Raw genomic sequence first — 20,724 nt, 5'->3', positions numbered from 1 at the left:
TACAGAGGTTTAGGTAGTGGTTCTTATCGCCCTTCTTAACCGGGTGGTTTCCACGTAAAAATCACCGTGTCTTTTACTTTCTTGTTCATTATTATTGTACAAACACATATGTAGAATATGTAGAGCAACGTGTTCCTTAGTCGAAAGTCAGGTATTGATCAGGATAGAAAATTAGGTCGTGTAACTCCAACAAGTGGTATCAGAGCAGGTTCCCCTAAAAAAGGCTAACACCTTGGGACAAGATCATAATGAATGTTGCACCACCTACAGGACACTCTAAGGGTCAATCAACTAGAAGACAACCGCAGTTCAATGGAGAATATTACTAATGATGGAAGGCTCGTATGGAGGATCACTTGCAAGCTGAGGATAATGAGTTATGGGACAGGGTCATCGAGGGACCTAAATATCCCACAAAGAAGGCAGAATATGGAACTGAGGTAAAGAAAGAAAAGGCTGAATATGATGAAAAGGACTACAAGATTCTTGAAAAGAATTCAAAGACCAAGAACACTCTAATCTGTGGTGTTAGAACACTCTAATCTGTGGTGTTAGACCTGAGGAATATAACAAAATCTTAGGATATACAATAGCCAAGTAGATCAGGGATGCCTTGAAAATTGCTCATGAAGGAATTAGCCATGTAAGAAAATTTAGAAAGACTATGTTCTCCACTAATTATGAAAATATTAGGATGAAGCAACGAGAGAAAATTGTTGTGATGTTCACTCGATAAACTTCTATTGTGAATGAATTAACCTCACTAGGGAAGGTCATCTGCACTGAAGATTCAGTATACAAAATCTTGCAAACCCTACCAAAAGCATTCAAGATGAAAGTCACTGCTATCAAGGAAGCAAAAGATATAGAACAGATGTCTCTAGACGTACTAGTAGGAAATCTAAAGACCTATGAGATGGACATGGAGAATGATAAAGCTGAAAAGGAAAGCTCAGGAATGTCTTTAGCGGTCAAATCGACGGATAGAGAAGATGAAGATGACATAGCCCTGATTGCAAGAAATTTCAAGAAATTCCTAAAAATAGAAAAATCAATTGAGAAAAAATAACACTTCTGAGAAGGGAAGGAGTCTTGATAGGGCACAGGCTTATGGGGGCTTCAAATGCAAAAAGACTGATCATATGATCAAGGATCGTCCACTATCAGAAATAGAGTGGAAAAGAAGGAGGGCAGAAAAGGAGAAAGAGGAGACAAAAAAGAGCAAGAAAAACACAAAGACTATGGTAGGAGCCTAGGGTTCTGATGAAAACTCTGAAGATGAAGCTGATCACACTGCTCTTATGGCTGATGATCATTTAGGATCAGACACTGACGATGAAATTAAAGTAAGAACGTATGAGTTCAAAGAAAACCTAGGAATGTTCTCAAAGAAAAAATCGAAGTCCTTGATAAATGATCAAATGGACGAATATGAAGAGATTAGCACAGAAACAGATGAGTCACTCTATAAAATTGTGAGCTTAAAGGATCAAATAATAAGGAGTGAAGCTAATAAAAACAAAGGTGAAAAGGAGAACTGTATGTTGAGAGAATAGGTTGCTCAACTTGGTTTATCAGTCTCGGCACTTCAATCTGAGGTTCTGAAGCTGACAATTAAATGAGGGAAGCGAAACTTGGACGATGAGCAACATGGAATTGAGTTTGATTTCAAAAGGGCGAGGATAGAGTTGCGCCTTGAAAGGGAAAAATTAGCTCAAAGTTACTTAGAACGGAGCATAATCTTGAAAGAGCAAATCGTTGGACTAAAGCATCTCAGTTGCTCTCGAATCTCATAAGCCAAACATATAACATGACTACAGGATTGGGATTTAATAGAACTCTAAACATGAAGTATCAGAAGAAGAGCTATGTGCTCTGTGTGGTAAGATGGGACATAGTTAGACCGACTGTCCAGTTCACATGAGCTACAGGGTGAGAAATCTAAAGATTGCAAATAGAAACACCAAGCCAATCAAGAAGAAAGAAACTATTATTAGAGACAGGTTTGCTTGGGCTTTGCCTGATTGGACAAAGAAAGAGTTGATTAATCTAATGGTAAATGGAAAGGGGCTCACACTTTCCTGGGTACCTAAACTTAATCATTGATTGGTGAGGTAGGTAAGAGGAGCAGAAGAGCAAGCTAGAATGATAGATGAATAGTGCTTGCTCAAGACACAAAACATATTTACAACGTTAATTTTGCTCCTTCTTAGAATAGCGGAACAAGAAAAATACTGCAAAAGGAGTATGGTCTGTCTGCCTAAAACGAGAAGTCTATCGGATAGGGGGAATCTTGGGTGGAGCAAATAGATGAACCTGGTCTATCACTGAAAGAAATATACTGAACAAAGATAGGAGGAACATAAAAAGCAACCACCACAAGATCAATCTCAAGGTACAGTATCAGAAAGTGCAAGATCATAAAAAATGGTAGGTACTCATGTGACCTGAAACAGGTTTAGGAACATGTTTCTCAAGATTAATGAAGATGGTCACCTGGAACAAGTGGTTCAACCTGATCTAGTAGAGTGTAAAAATGAATTGATCATTGTTGAATCGTCAATTAAAGAAGAACATCATTAGATTACGACAGGCATGTCTCTTGAAAAGAGAAAAAACATGTGATTAGACATTTATATTGTGATTGATATTGAGGCAAAGATGAAAAAGTTGGGTATACAATCCTTGGTGTGATCCCACAAATGCTAAAATGTGCTTATACTACCCTGGATGATTATGTTAAAGATTGTTATCAATTAAATTTGAAACGAAAGATTCATGTTAGTATTGAGGATGATTAAAGTTGCAAATATGATTCCAAAAAAATTGGCTGCTTATGTTATCTCAGACAATATGAGTTTACAAGTAATTAGAAATATGCTACTCAGTCAGGTACATTTAATTGTATGTCCTATGCAATTACAGTTTCATGGGCTCTTCAAGGTATAAACATTATGACTATTACAAAAAGTGGACCTAAATCAAAATTTGCACAAGATCAGCCATTGGCGTTTTCAGGTATGTATTCCTTCCTTGGCAATCAATTATACATACAGATCAAGGAACAAATTGAACAACCTAGTTGTACTTCCCTAGTCAAAATCTTAGCCGTCATTAAGTGTATTGAGAAGAGTGTGTCATGATAACCATTTTGAAAATCTACTACAATCAACTCTCACTCTTCCCAAAAAGGGACTTCTCAAATTCCCTTTCACTCCACTTTATCTCTCCTTCTCTGACTTGTTAAACCAACTGCCAAGCTTTCCAAATCTCACTCATAACACCCTCCACCACCACAGAACCAAATAAAAAAAAAGGTATGATTCTTCTTCTAGTTCTAATAAATCATTCCCTTCCATACACTCCTTTGATTCCACCAACTTCGATTGTACCCTTCATTTCACTCTTATAAACCCTCATTTCGATGTAATTCGAATGTATACTCCAAATAGAAGGGTAGAAGGAAAAAGAAAAAGGAATGGAGCATACAGTAAGGGGGAATGTGCTAAAACTCCAAAACAGGGGCAAGTATGGAGGAAATCAGTAAAGTAACATCTATTCACGAAGGGAGTTGCTTGACACTCAAAATTCATCTCTAAACCTTGCCTTGGATTTACTGGGAAATATATGCGTTGGAGGTAAAATGGGGCATGAAGATACAAGGAAGGAGGAAACAAAAAAGAACACTCAACTATCGGAGCAAGAAGAACAATCCGGATCTTGGTCCTAATGGGAAAAACCGGTGGAAAATGATGGTGGGTCTTCTTGGGGGGAAAAGGTAGATGAAGATGGGGCCTCTCCCTAAGGAAGAGGTTGATTCAGATGGTGGTGAAGGGAAGAAACAAAGAAAGATACATACTTACCATATAGCAAAATCACTCCAAAGCGCCTAGATAGGATTCCATAGAAATTAAATTAGAATAGAATATCAACATTGGTCACATTCTCAAGAAAATTAACCCAAGTTCTCTCTAATTTTATCATGTAATAGTCTTAGTATCTAAGTCTCAAGTCTAAGTCTAAATGATCTATTATGTATGGTTTTAACCAAGGGACTGGAAATGTACATGTAAAAGTTAATGGAATTCTATGATTCAAAATTTATGCCTCAATTCTGTGATTCGAATGTTTTTATTTTTAATTGAGCAAATAATTCTGCTATTTTGTGCATATGTGATAGCCACAGTGGAGTTGAGTTCAATATTAAAACAAAATGCTTGAATGCTTTTGAGACTAACTTTATAATGAAGTAAAAAGGGGGAAGATTAATTAAATGTGTTTACTTTCTTTATGATTCATACGCTAACATGGTTTAATCTCAAATAACTATCGCGCTATAAGATGTTTGGAATAGGTTGGACATTGTCACGACCCAACCGGAGGGCCATGACGGGCACCCGGTGCTAACCCAACTGGGCACCTCTTATCTGTTACACCCCGTATCTTCAAAGAAGCACTTATCAAATTTGAAACATAAGTACGTTGAGTTATGGTTAAGCAAAACCACTTTGGAATATAACGAGCAAGCATTATTAAGTATATTTATTGAGTGAAGGATGCATATAAGGTATACCGGAAGGTTTTGTAAGGAAATGTGGGGAAGAAATGGAGTAATACGACTTTGGAGAAAGAATGGGTCATGTTTTGTGTGAAAATTTTGGTCCAAATTGGGGGATAAATATATCTTAGAATATGAAGTGTTTTGGAGTGAAACAAAAGTCTAAAATGAAGCTCGTTGAGTCTAGTTTCCAACGCAATAAACTGCTCGTCGATAGGGCATCGGAGTAGAGAATTATGGACGTTACAAGTTCAGCTGACAGAGCAGAAACGCGTGCTACAGTACTGCTACAGTAAAATGCTATAGTGAACCCGACCAGAATTTGACCCTATATAAAGGGTAAAAACCCAATTTCTCACCAGATTTGCCCCAGAAATTTCCAGAAAATTGAAGAGAGAGAGAGAGGGGATCACAAAGTAAGCAATTTTCAAGCGACGGAGTATTAATCGAAGCTCGGATAAACGCATGGATGTGATTCTAGTATAGTTTTGCGGTGGATTCAAGGTGGATATTGAAGATATCTCTGTTTTAACAAGAATAAGGTATTAATCTCCTATTATGAATGTTAATTTTGGTTTATTTACGGAGATAAAGTCGTTAAATAATTATATATCGAGTTGGTTGGTTGTGGAAATTGGAAAACATCGTGTGGGATGTTTTATGGTACATATTGGTGTTGGAAATGATGTTATTGTTGTTGTTGTTGTTGGTTGCTGAATTATAATTTCGGGCTAGGTACATAAACAGGGGAGATGCTGCCGAAATTTCAGCAGATTGTAGAAAGAGTTTGTTTGAAGGACTAAGACAAGAATATAACGATGAGTCTAACGACTGTGTGAATCCTCTTAAATGTAGACTCACGAGCTCGGACGAATGAGTGTAGATAATTGGAGGCAGAACAGGTATGTTAAGGCTCGTCCCTTTCTTTCAAAGGCATGATTCCTATGTTATGATTCCATAAATGTTTCCATAACCGCCTTGTTTTCAAAAGCTCGAAGTTCATGACTCTTAAAGCCTCTTATGATGTTATATGGAATATGTTCTATGATGATTGTGACGATGATGATGATTCTCTTTTGTTGAAACTCCGAAGCTATGATTTGAGGGCATTATGAGATTATTGAGTCATTCTATGAATCCCTTAACCGTAATTATTGTTAATGGTCTCACCTCATGTTACTCGTTCCTTCGAGGTGAGATATAGCGATGATAAGATTCTATTTCCGGTGCTACCTAAGTTCATGATTCTCGAGACTCCCGTGACATCGTCGATTTCATCTTACGATGGTTGATCCTTCAAGGAATGATATAGTGACAATGGTAATGCTAATGATGACGTTGATTTCATTTATGTATTTTTATGTGTATGTATGTATGCAAGTATTATGTCCCAACGATGCATTGCATCCGAAAGGGCGGGTAAGATAACATCGATCGAAAAGTAAGGTAAGATAACACCGAGTCCCGAAAGGGCGGGTAAGATAACACCGAGTCCCGAAAGGGCGGGTAAGATAACACCGAGTCCCGAAAGGGCGGGTAAGATGATACCGAGTCCCGAAAGGGCCGGTAAGATGATACCAGCCTACATAGGGCGGTTAAGATAACACCATGTAAGATGCTATATGTATATAAATATATGTATATATATATATATATATATATATATATATATATATATATATATATATATATATATATATATATATATATATATCGCGCCTAACGACGGACGAGATATTATATATGTATGGATATGTATGGAAAAATTCTTAAAAGCTAAGCATGCACGACATTCGCCTTAAAAGGGCATTCAAAGGCACAGGTTGATCTTGTTTATATTACTTTATCCCCGTACGTTCATTATATTAATTTTCCATGTTCGGTATTTCTTAATATGTTACTATTCATGCCTTACATACTCAGTACATTGTTCGTACTGACGTCCCTTCTTGTGGACGTTGCGTTCATGCCACAGGTGTAGATAGACGAGACAAGGATCTTCCATAGTAGGTTGCCTTTAGGTACCAGTTCTGATTGGTGAGCTCCATCTTCTTCTTGGGATATATATATATATATATATATATATATATATATATATATATATATATATATGTGTGTGTGTGTGTGTGTGTGTGTGTGTGTGTGATTTTGTTCGGGGGGGGCCTTGTCCCCTTGTATACTTCGGTCATATTCATAGAGGCTTTGCGGACGGTTCCTGTGTACAGCTTAGTCATAGTGTGACGATAGTAATGTTGGCATCATGGGTCTAATGTACATATACTTATGCATGATATTATGTTCGTATTTAGCCTCTTGATCCTATTGTTTCCATTTGAGACACAAAGGATGTAAGTTATAAGTTGGTTCGCTCGGTTTCCGTAAGGTGCCGGGTGCCAATCACGCCTTACCAAGGGTGGGGTGTGATAAATTGGTATCAGAGCAGTTTTGTCCTAGGGTTGTCTGCAAGCCGTGTCTAGCAGAGTCTTGTTTATGGGTGTAAAGCCGGCCACATTTATAAACAGGAGGCTGCAGGGCATCTTGGAATCATTGACCTTTCTTCCCATCTTAGATCATGCGATAGAGCCAGATTCTAGGAAAGATCGCTTCTGATCCTTTTCCTGCAGGTAAGTGCAGACTGACGAGAGATGAAGAGATCAGCTTCAGACAGTGGGGGTGCTAAGAAGGCCCCTAGAGTATATCCAGGACTCCAGGCTCCAGGACCGAGTCGGAGGGGCCTCAGTTATTCTATTGAGACTGATCCTTCGGAGGACCCGGCGACGATTCCTCCAGAGTTTTGACTCCCGAGAGAGGAGGACCCCCCGAGGGCGGTTATGACACGGATCGGTCCGATGCATTCGTACGGGACACGGAGGAGGAGATTCCCGAGACCGTACAGCTGCTCCTATGGTAGAGCACTACGTCGGACTAGCCTCTCCGGTGAGTGTTACAGATTACTCCAGCCCCCTATCCCGGCCATCGATAAACCAGGAGTTGCCCGGTTATCTATATTCCTCGGACTCAGATGAGAGAGATGATGAAGGCCAGACGAGCGGATGGTGGGTAGACGATGACGAGGAGCACACTTCACCTTATAGTCCACCAGATCAGACTAGAGACCGATCGGCTACAGGTATATGAGCCTTTATTGGAATTTTCTATGTATGTGTAATTGCTGTAGACTAGCACTTAACAGCGGCGAGCGGAAATCCAAAGGGGCCGATAGCCAAGTGTTTATAAGTAACGGCGACCAAGGTGTTTTCGCCACCATTGGGAATCCAGAAACCTAGGATGGAAAGTAGTCATACGCATAGGTGAAAGGTGAATATTGAGGATTGAAAAGGCCAAAATGGAAATTGTGTAGTCGGAAGAGTAAGAGATCCTTTCTAATTCGGAGGGAGAGGCATTACGAGAACATTTGGAAATCTGGTAAGACTTCAACTTGCTCCAGATTATGTGATGAAGGTCATGCGGTGAGGTGGACGCGATCATACCAGCATTAACGCACCGGATTTCATCAGAGTTTCAAGGTTAAGCGTCTTTGGGGTGAGAGAAATCCTAGGATGGGTGACCCCACTGGGAAGTGTACTAAAAATCTTACAAAGTTAGATATAAGAGGCGGATGAGAAGCTAGAGTAGCCTAAGGGAAATTGGAGTATGCGGAGTGGTTGGAACCTTAAGAGGTCGCGTAGGACGGGGCGGACTAGACCGGTGAGAGAAAGAAAGTGCATTATACGGCTCTAGAATTAGGGTGAGTTTGAAGTAGCGTTTGGAAATACCTTGCAAGCGAGGTGTTAAGATAATATATATATATATATATATATATATATATATATATATATATATATATACGTGGCTATGTATCGGCGGGTATGTGTATCCCGAAAGACGACGTTGCGGTATATGGAAGACATTAATCGAATAAGGTAACGAAGTTCAAGTGACAAAAAAAAAAAATGGACGTTACAAGGTAAGTTGATGTTATTTTCACTACGGGTCGAGTTGGAAGGTCCTTTAATGCAATGACATCGGAAAGGAAAGAAAGTGAGTATATGGAAGAAGTGAAGGAGATCAAAATGTCGAAAAAAGTGAAAAGAGAAACATGAGAAATGAGAGTGAAGCCTCCAAGAGAGACGAGGCAAAGCACGAGACTATTTGGGTAAAAAAAAATTCGAAGGTAAGCATGTGAAAGGGATAAAGTGTGGTAGTATGGAATAAAAGAGGAATGTGTGGGGCTAGAGAACAAATTTCAATAAGTGGGGCTAAAAGGATAATGACCACGACGAGGAATGTGAAGTAAGAGAAAGGATGATTAAGCCTTGCAACGATGTTAAAAGATTTGCAACTCTTGAAAGGTAGATATATAAAGGGATAAATGTGTGGTCAAATAGACACGGTTGCCTCGGACATGAGGAAGCTTTTCTAAAAGATGACTTAAAGAATAGAACGGATTTGCGCGTTTAAAGGAATATCTCACGAAGAAGGGTGCTCGAGGAGGAAGAAACCCAAGGAAGGTTAAGGATGAAAGTAGGAAAGCTATACTAATGGGTTGGTCGAAGGAAGAGAGAGCATTTAGCAGCAAAGTAACTGGAAATCTTTAATTATGAGAGTAAAAAGGATACTTTAACGAGTTAGCGGTAGGAAACCGATTACTCATCGAGGAAAGAACGAGGATGATGAGTCGACACAATTGATTAGAAAATTAATGTCATGGAATAAGAATTCATGTGAAGACCAAGAGATTCGATCATAGAAGAAAATGAATGAAATGTAAGGAATGTGCATGGAAGACAACCTGGCCGTGGCATCAGGAAGATAGATGAAGGCTCGATGAACAAGGATGGAGAGAGAGTAAATTGCAAGAATTTTGTGCTAAGATTAAGAAGTAGCAGGACACTCGAAAAACTTGGATGCACGAGTTTACAAACACGTAGTTAAGAAGAATTATAAACAAGTGAGATAAATGGGCGAAAGGACTAGTAATGGATGGAAGGGTATGGAAATGTTGAAAAAAAAATGATGATGATATAGACATGAATGGAAGAAGAACTCGGGGTAAAAAGTTTTAGATATGTTATAAGCAAAGTCGGGAGAAAAACAAGGAGTAAGGTATAATCGAAGACTTCATAAAGGACGTGGTGAATCTAATATCCCCATTAACTTGCGGGTCCGAGGAAATCATTAGTCATAAAAGACGAGAGGTGTGAAAAGATGGAAAAGAAGGCATCGGAATTGGATCTAACCCTTAATAAGTATTCCGATTGGATACAAGAGTGTAACTAGCAAGAAGATAGACAAGTCGAGACCATACGATGACGGAACCCGAGGCCCAAGAAGATCGTGAAGGGCGGCAAATAATTATCGAAGACGACGGTTACTCAGAGGCTATGGGCGTATAAGGACCTCCTTAATAAGGGGGGAAGAACATACTAGACTTGAAAGGAACTATGACGTTTCAAGCTCCAGAAAAGGAGATTTATTAGCTCGGGACCAGAGTTCGAGGCGTATTGGCATATCGGGAAGGTAACGGAAAGAAGTAGAAACGAATTGACAATAAGTGTACCATGAGGCAGACATAGGGAGAAAGTATGGAAGATAACTCAAGAGAGCAGTTTACGCCAAGATGAACTACGATATTTTTAGACCATGATTTGAATCCCTCGTATCGGGCAAAAATGTGCCATACTTAAGTATGCGATGACATGCCCTAAAGGGTAATGAAAAGAGCAAGAAAGGTCTCCAGACTAAGTTTACAAAGGGTGTTAGAGAGGATGACGAACCCAAAGGACACTTGGGATGACAATGACAATTGTAATAAAAGGAACAACGATTGGTAGTTTGGAAATTTTTGAAGGAAAGAAAGAACGCTTTGCTCCTATGAATGGAAATAAAAGAGTTCACCGGATATTAGAAAATAGTTCATGGACCACTAATTATACTGAACATGAGAGCATACGCTATGGAATTATATGAACCGTCAACGTGAAGCTATGTCCAACTACAATTGTAAAAAGGCCACACCGGAAAGCCAACAAGGATTAACGATGTTGCGAGCGAGACGATCGTCGATACAAGGAAATCGAAGATAATATACTTGTATGCAAAAGAGAGTCATAATAGAAGAATTGCCGTAGTCCTATGTAATGATTCGGGGATTGGATTGATAGATGCGGGGAAGAAGTGAAAGGAGATGAATGGAGGCAATAAAAGAGTTAAGAAAGAATGAGAAAGAACAAGATGATCCAAGTTATAGTTTAAGCAAATGGAAATCGGACCCGGTGAAAGGAAAAATAATTGTTCTAACGAATCAAAGATGTTGTTGTGGGTTGTAAAATACAACATTCGAGGATGAATGTTTTTAAGCGGGGAAGGATGTTACACCCCGTATCTTCAAAGAAGCACTTATCAAATTTAAAACATAAGTACGTTGAGTTATGGTTAAGCAAAACCACTTTGGAACATAAGGAGCAAGCATTATTAAGTATATTTATTGAGTAAAGGATGTATATAACGTATACCGGAAGGTTTTATAAGGAAATGAGTGGAAAAAATGGAGTAGCACGACTTTGGAGAAACGATGGGTCATGTTTTGTGTGAAAATTTTGGTCCAACATGGGGGACAAATATCTCTTAGCATATGAAGTGTTTTGAAGTGAACCAAAAGTCTAAAATGAAGTTCGTCGAGTCTAGTTTCCAACGCAATAAACTGCTCGTCGATAAGACATCGGAGTAGAGAATTATGGACGTTACAAGTTCAGCTGACAGAGCAGAAACGCGTGCTACAATCGCTAGATAACAAGATAAATGCTTGTCGAACTTTGCCGACGAATTTGAACCTAATATAAAAGGGTTGCCCTCTTTTCTCACCAGATTTGCCCCAGAAATTTCCAAAAATTGAAGAGAGAGAGAGAGAATCACAAAGTAAGCAATTTTCAAGCGACGGAGTATTAATCGAAGTCGGATAAACGCATAGATGTGATTCTAGTATGGTTTTTTAAGTGGATTCAAGGTGGATATTGAAGATATCTCTGTTTTAACAAGAATAAGGTATGAATCTCCTATTATTAATGTTAATTTTGGTTTATTTACGGAGATAAATCGTTAAATAATATAAGTTGTTGGTTGAGGAAATTGGAAAACATCGTGTGGGATGTTTTATGGTAATATTGGTGTTGATGATGATGTTATTGTTGTTGTTGTTGTTGTTGTTGTTGGTATTATAATTTTGGGCTAGGCATATAAACGGGGGGAGATGTTTTTAAATTTTCGGTGTTCTAGAAAGAGTTAGTTTGAAGGACTAAGACAAGCGTATAACGATGAGTCTAACGACTGTGTGAATCCTCTTAAATGTAGACTCGCGATCTCGGAAGGATAAGTGTAGATAATTGGAGGCTGAACAGGTATGTTAAGGCTCGTCCCTTTCTTTCAAAGGCATGATTCCTATGTTATGATTCCATAAATGTTTCCATAACCGCCTTGTTTTCAAAAGCTCGAAGTTCACGACTCTTAAAGCCTCTTATGATGTTATATGGAATATGTTATATGATGATTGTGACGATGATGATGATTCTCTTCTGTTGAAACTCCGAAGCTGTGATTTGAGGGCATTATGAGATTATTGAGCTATTCTATGAATCCCTTAACCGTACGTATTGTTGATGGTCTAACCTCATGTTACTCGCTCCTTCGAGGTGGGATATAGCGATGATAACGATTCTATTTCCAATGCTACCTAAGTTCATGATTCTCGAGACTCCCGTGACATCGTCGATTTCATCTTACGATGGTTGATCCTTCAAGGAATGATATAGTGACAATGGTAATGCTAATGATGACGTTGATTTCATTTATGTATTTTTATGTGTATGTATGTATGTATGTATGCATTGCATCCCCGAGTCCGAAAGGGCGGGTAAGATAACACCAAGTTATAAGATAACACGAGTCCCGAAAGGGCCGGGTAAGATAACACGAGTCCCGAAAGGGCCGGTAAGATAACACCGAATCCCGAAAGGGCCGGGTAAGATGATACCGAGTCCCGAAAGGGCGGTAAGATGATACCGAGCCTACAGAAAATAAGATAACACCATTAAGTGCTATATGTATATAAATATATGTATACTATATATATATATATATATATATATATATATATATATATATTACCGTGCCTTAACGACCCGGACGAGATATTATATATGTATGGATATGTATGGAAAAATTCTTAAAAGCTAAGCATGCACGACATTCGCCTTAAAAGGGCATTCAAAGGCACAGGTTGATCTTGTTTATATTACTTTATCCCCATACGTTCATTATATTAATTTTCCATGTTTGGTATTTCTTAATATCTCAATACATTGTTCGTACTAATGTCCCTTCTTGTGGACGCTGCGTTCATGCCCGCAGGGTAGATAGACGAGACAAGGATCTTCCATAGTAGGCGCTACCTTCGGTACCGGTTCGATTGGTGAGCTCCATCTCTTCCCCGGAGCATTGCCGATATATATATATATATATATATATATATATATATATATATATATATATATATATATATATATATATATATATGTGTGTGTGTGTGTGTGTGTGTGTGTGTGTGTGTGATTTTTGTTCCAGAATGTTCCCCACTTGTATACTTCTCAATGTTCATAGAGGCTTTGCGAAGCCTATGTACAATTAGTCATAGTGTGACGATAGTAATGTCGGCATCATGGGTCTAATGTACATATACTTATGCATGATATTATGTTCGTATTTAGCCTCTTGATCCTATTGTTTCCATTTGAGACACGAAGGATGTAAGTTATAAGTTGGTTCGCTCAGTTTCGGTAAGGTGCCGGGTGCCAATCACTCCTTACCAAGGGTGGGGTGTGATATTATCGTACTCTCACATTCACATCTAGGTGAGCCACATGGCTTACTCATAATTTACATACATCAAAAGTGCTAGTCTCGTTGGGCAACAACGCATTTATATCATCAAAAATAACAATGCCCATATCCATATACACAAGCCGACAAGGCTATCAAATGATATACAAAATATGAGCCGATAAGGCTACAGGACATCTAACCATACACAACTGTCTACGAGCCTCTAAGAAGAGTATATGACATAGTATAGGCGGGACAGGACCCCGCCATGCCCATATGTATGTACACAAAAGAATAATACCAAAAAGATGTAGCTCCGGATGAAATGGAGCTCCTCTATTTATTCCCTGAATAAGAAAGCTATGGATCAAGCCTGTCTCCCTGGCCACCTGCGGGCATGACGCAGCGTCGACAAAAAAAGGACGTCAGTACGAATAATGTACTGAGTATGTAAAGCATAATCAACATCATAGTATGAGCATAAGAGACATGAAATAACATTAGCATAAGGAATAGCATAAGATGGGAGAATTAGTTTATATAGAGTCATTTATATATTTATGGCCTTCATATATATAGTTACTTATATATATATATATACCTTCCATATTCTATATGCTATATATATATATATATATATATATATATATATATATATATATATATATTTATATATTCATATATATATATATATCCATATTCATATATATATATATACTTGGCTATTCGTATTCATAGATGTCATACCATAGCTTATCATATTCCCGACCAATGAAGGTTCGGTGTTTCCACATACCCGGCCATGACAAGGCTCGGTGATTATACATACACAGCCCGACCGAGGCTCGGTGTTATCCGTACCCAACTGGGCAAATGTGGTGCGCGCGATAGGTACCATACCCGCCATATAAGCTTACTGTTACATAATAGTCATACATACTTAGACACGTATACATAAGAGTCCATAAGTATCATCAACATCATTGCCATCATCGTCATTCGTTACATCTATCCTTAGAGGATCAACTATCATATAAAGGAGGTACTAGTATCGTGAAAGAATCGAGAGTCATGAGCTTTAGTAATTTTAGAGATAGAGTCATTTGGAAGACATTATGGAACTCATGAAAGGATATATGTAGCAAAGGAACCATGCCTTAATGAAAGAAGGGTTAGCCTTACATACCTCTTTGTTTTCTTAACTAATTAACGTTCACCGTTGAAGCTTCAATAATCTACATTTAGAATGATTCATACCATGGTTAAGTCTTAATGACACTCTTAAATTCAAATTGGAATAATTCATGATCTAAAGAAAATTGGGCAGCATTTCCCCTATTTCGTCAACTTCCACCATTTAACAAAACAACTCCCAACAACCACGATAACATCCATAATACACTCATAATATCATAATCGAGTAATCACACTTCATTAATCCTCTAGAATTCATCCTTATGTTCAACTTATGCCCACAACTTCACACCCATTTTAACGCATTTTCATATAATGCTTCCTTATCACTAATACTACCTTCCATAACAAGATTATATCCATATCATACTAGGAATCATGACTCGATATAGTTTACTACTCATAAACATCATAAAAGCTACATTTAGACTTCATTTTCTACTTTCTTCTTCTACCTAAGTTTTGCTACAACCAAACATTCTCATTAACACGAAATAAGCATGGAAACTAACCTTTTATCCCAAAGAAACAAGCTTTGGAGCTGCTATCAACTTGTGCAAAAACCCTAGCTACAATGCCCAAGAATCTCTTGTAGTCTACTAACCCTAGGAAGACTTCTAACACATGAACACTTTGATTCTTGCCTCTTGATCTTTGTTTTCCTCTTAGATTGGGGTGGAATATGATTGGAGAAGGGTTTTGAGCTCTCAATACTTGTGGAAGACGAAAAATGAAATAAAAGAACAAAGGCCATCTATTTATACAAAAACTTAAAATCTGCCCGATGGACTTTAAACGGACCTCTCATACGGTCCGTATAATATTATACGTCCGTATAAGTGGACCGTATAACACCACCACGGGAAAGTCCCTTTCTATAATGGGTCGAGTTATACCGACCCCCTTATACGGACCGTATAAAGTTATACAGACCGTATAAGTGGCCGTATAACTCCCAGTTATGTGAAACTTTCTCTCGTTGATTAGTTTGACTTCCAATCCTCGTGGAACCTTCTTGACACTTATATAACACTTCATTAACCATACAGTAGGCCCTATAGCAGCCCCTCAAGATATTCAAAATAACCATTGGCTCAATTATAGCGAAAAGCTTTCCGAACACGACTTATATTTCACTTCTTTCAACAAACTAAATTTCACATATTCGTATGACTTCAAAATCTTATGGTATACTCCTCAAGTTATCTAATACCTCCCTTAATATCGTAAGGATTTCATAATCCACTTAAGCTCACATTAGCCCATCCACAAGGCAACAAGTCCGAAAATTTTTGAGGTGTAACATTCTCGCCCTCCCCCTTAGGAACATTCGTCCTCGAATGTTAGGTTCTTGGGGATTCTAGAAAAATTTCACCAGAGTTTCCCCTATAATATGGTACTACCATCCTGCAACAACAACCCGAAATACATCACCTCACAGGGCTACAACAACAACATCAATAACCATGGCCACACATAACCGGGAAATCATCAAGGAAAACACTACATACCTGAGGATAATGGCATCTCTACCTGAGTCTCCTCTGGGGATGAAAATAAATGCGGGTACCTGAACTTCATGTCTTCTTCGGCTTCCCAGGTCATTTCCTCTATATTGTTAGTCCTCCATAAAACTTTAACTGAAGCTACCTCTTTGGTTCTGAGCTTTCATACTTGCCTATCTAAAATGGCAATGGGGACTTCGTCATAAGACAATTGCTTGGTAACTTGGACATCATCTATTTGTACAATTTTAGAAGGATCTCCAATGCACTTACAAAGCATCGATACATAGAAAACTGGGTGAACTAACTCCAGGTCAGAAGGTAGATCTAATTCGTAAGCCACCTGGCCTACCTTGCGTATAATCTCATAAGGTCCAACGTACTGAGGGCTAAGCTTGCCCTTCTTGACAAATCTCATGACAGCCTTCATTGGCGACACCTTCAAAAATACCCAATCTTTCACTTGGAGCTCTAAGTCTCTTCGACGATTATCTGCATAGAATTTTTGGCGACTCTGAGCTGTTAATAGTCTATCCAAAGATAAGCTTGACTTTCTTTATAGCTTTTCGGACCAAGTCTGGCCCTATCAATTTGGTCTCTCCTAATTCGAACCATCTAATTAGAGATCTACACTTTCGCCCATATAAATCCTCATACGGTGCCATTTGGATGCTAGAATGATAACTGTTGTTATAAGCAAATTCAATAAGTGGTGAGTGATCATCCCAACCACCTCTAAAATACAATATACATGACCGTGACACATCCTCAAGGGTATGAATGGTACATTCCGCTTGTCCATCAGTTTGTGGATGAAATGTCGTGCTAAGACTGACCTGAGTCCCCAAACCTTCTAGGAAAGATTTCAAAAAATTAGCTGTAAACTGGGTCCCTCTATCAGAGATAATAGACACGGGAACACCGTGAAGTTGCACTATCTCTTTAACATAAAGCTTTGCATAATCTTCTGCTATATATGTAGTTCTGACCGGTAAAAAATGAGCGGATTTCGTAAGTCTATCCACAATCACCCATATAGAATCATACTTACGTCAGGAACGGGGTAAGCCTGTAATAAAGTCCATGTTAATTACTTCCCATTTCCAAGTTGGAATTTCTATAGCTTGCAACAATCCGCCCGGCTTTTGGTGCTCGATTTTCACTTGCTGACAGTTAGGACATTGAGCTACAAATTTCGCTCTATCTTTCTTCATCCTATTCCACCACTATATAGATTTAAGATCATGATACATTTTCGTTGCTCCTAGGTGAATAGAATAACGGGAACAATGAGCTTCTCTCAATATTTGGTGGCGTAATCACGCAACATCGGAACACAAAACTCTCGCCTCGATATCGGAGAACTCCGTCTCCAGAAATCTCGAATGATGACTTCTCCTTATGAGGGAATGCATTTTTGTAATAAATTAGCATGGGATCCTCATGCTGGTGCTCCTTCACTTCAACCACTAGTGACGAGACCGCTGAATTCTGAATGGTAGCTCCCATATTGCCTGAGTCCACTACTCGAACTCCTAGGCTAGCTAATTGCTGGAGCTCACGAGCTAACTTTCTTTTCTCTGGCTGAACATCACATAAACTTACCATAGATCTACGGCTAAGAGCATCAGCCATAATATTTGCTTTCCCGGGATGATACAGGATGTCAACATCATAGTTTTTCAACAATTCCAACCATCGCCGTTGCCGTAAATTCAATTCTTTCACCTTGAAAATATACTGAAGGCTCTTATGATCTGTATAAATATCAACGTGGATGCCATACAAATAATGTCTCCACATCTTCAATGCATGAATTACTGCAGGCAATTCAAGATCATGGGTCGGATAATTTTTCTCATATTTTCGTAACTACCTTGAAGCGTACGCAATCACTTTGCCATGTTGCATCAACACACAGCCTAGCCCAATGCCTGAAGCATCACAATAGACAACATAACCTTCTCATCCCTCCGGAAGTGTCAGGACTGGGGCAGAAGTTAATCTATCCTTGAACTCTTAGAAACTACGTTCAGAAGCATCTGTCCATTGAAACTTAGCTAATTTCTGGGTCAGCTTCATGAGTGGTGGAGAAACAGAAGAAAAACCTTCTACAATATCCTGTAATACCCTGCTAAGTCCAGAAAACTACGAACTTCTGTAGGGGTTGTGGGCCTTGGCTAAGTTTTCACGGCCTCAATCTTCTGGGTATCCACTCGAACACCATCGACTGAAATAATATGCCCCGTAAAGGTCACCGAGTTCAACCAAAACTCACACTTAGAAAATTCGGCAAACAACTCGAGTTTGAAGAACTCCAAGGACGACGCAAATGATCCGCATGTTCTACCTCGGACCTAACGATGTCACGACCCGATACTTGTACCGAGCATACCTCTTATCTCGTGTCGTATTCTTATCACTAAGTGGGCCGTATGACCAACACCGTATTTTTTTTCTTCTTTGCCACTTAGCATTAATAGCATAATATAAACATAGGCTAGCAAACGTTGCTATCACATTATACAGCGACGAGGACCATCAAAGTACAAGACATCTAACTGTACATATCTGTCTACGAGCCTCTAAACATAGTACACATATACATAGGAAGGGCCGAGTACTGCCGTGCCCGAATACATATATATACAAAATAGTACCAAAGAACTGAGGCTCCGGAACAACTGGAGCGCTGCTACAATACTGCTGATGGAGCTTCTAGAGGCCAAGTCTGTCCGCCTGCTGACCTGCGCGGCATGGAACGCAGCGTCCACAAGAAGGGACGTCAGTACGAATAATGTACCGAGTATGTAAGGCATGGAAACTAATAATGCAAGCAAAGACACGAAGTAAGAATAATCATGTCATAGGTCCATAGGACATATAGTGGGATGAAAGAAAGTAACCTGCACATAGGAATACCCTTTTCAGGCTGGATACCATGCATGCTTGTATTTCCCTTTTAGAAAAAAAAACGTTTCTTTTTCGTAGACATAGAAAATAGAACTTATATCATGTCGTGTCTTGTCATAGCATATCATATCGTATCATATCGTATCATGTCGTATCATATCATATCATATCATATCATATCATATCATATCATATCATATCATATCATATCATATCATATCATATCATATCATATCATATCATATCATATCATATCATATCATATCATATCATATCATATCTTATCATATCATATCACATCATATCATGTCATATCATATCATATCATATCATATCATATCATATCATATCATATCATATCATATCATATCATATCATATCATATCATATCATAGCATATCGTGTCATATCATATCATATCATGTCATAGCATATCGTGTCATGTCATAGCATATCGTGTCATAGCATGTCGTGTCATGTCATAGCACCGAACAACGTCGGCTCGCCCACATAGCGCCGAAATACGTCGGCTCGCCCATATATCCCGCGTCCGGGCATCCCGCGTCCGGGATGATAAGCCAGCTGACCAGGTGGCAATGAAACATGTTTCCCTTCCCATTCCCCCACATATACATGTATCCCTTCCCCCCAGCCCATGTACATATACATATCTCACTTTGAAGGAACGATAATTATAAGGCGGGACTATCAATGGAAAATAATATTGGAAAAAAAAAACATGAAACGAAACCATGGACATCATAAACGTTAGTTCATATGATTGAAATACTTAGAAAATAGTATCGTAGCCAAGGAATAAAATTGAAGACCAAGAACTAGTTTAACACTTTCATACTTGCATTGGATTCTTAACTTAAGGCTCTTAGTCATGGAATCGTTCGTGTTACACTTATCATAGACATATTCTCTTCCTTACATCATCGTTATTATTATCATCATGGAACCATTCTCATTGAAATAGTTACAACACTTATCGTTCAATAAACGGAGCAATAAAGAAAATCCGGAACAAAGGGCCCACCTCAAGTCAAGTGAGGTGGCGTACACAACTTACATCTGTTACATTCCAAGACGTCACTTATAAGAGCTTTTAAAGTAGTTGGGTCCTATTTGTGCACGTTCTAGATGTTTAGGTAACTTTCCAACCTTTTATGCAAAATATTGCTTCAATTCTCTTGAATGAAAAAGGGTTAATTTCAAGTTCGGATTCCTAGGAATGGAATCATCCCCGAGGCGCGTATTCAAGCCTATTATGTCTAAGACATGCCAAAGAAGGAGGTGAAACCTTACATACCTTTTTCCGCCTCTTACGCGACTCCAATTTCAAGTTCCAAATCCACCAAAATCTACAATTTGGTCACATTTACCAAATGTTAATTAGAGCATCTAGAAGTTGAAATTTAAAGTAATCATTTGTCCGAAATTTCGGTAGCACTTCCCCTATAAATACATCATCCCCGAATTCAACTTAGCCAATTTTTAATCAACAACAATCCGGAATTCAACCCGGCCAAACTATCAACATAATGTCAACAACCATACTAACAATTTCCATATTCAATCCAAGATACATTATAACAACTCAATCAATATACTACTTTCTTCAAACCTTCCAACTCCAATAAAACAATAACAACTTAATAATTTACGCACTAA

This window comes from Lycium ferocissimum, chromosome 8, assembly GCF_029784015.1.
Source record: "Lycium ferocissimum isolate CSIRO_LF1 chromosome 8, AGI_CSIRO_Lferr_CH_V1, whole genome shotgun sequence".
NCBI lineage: Eukaryota > Viridiplantae > Streptophyta > Magnoliopsida > Solanales > Solanaceae > Lycium > Lycium ferocissimum.
This window is presented reverse-complemented; position numbering follows the sequence as displayed.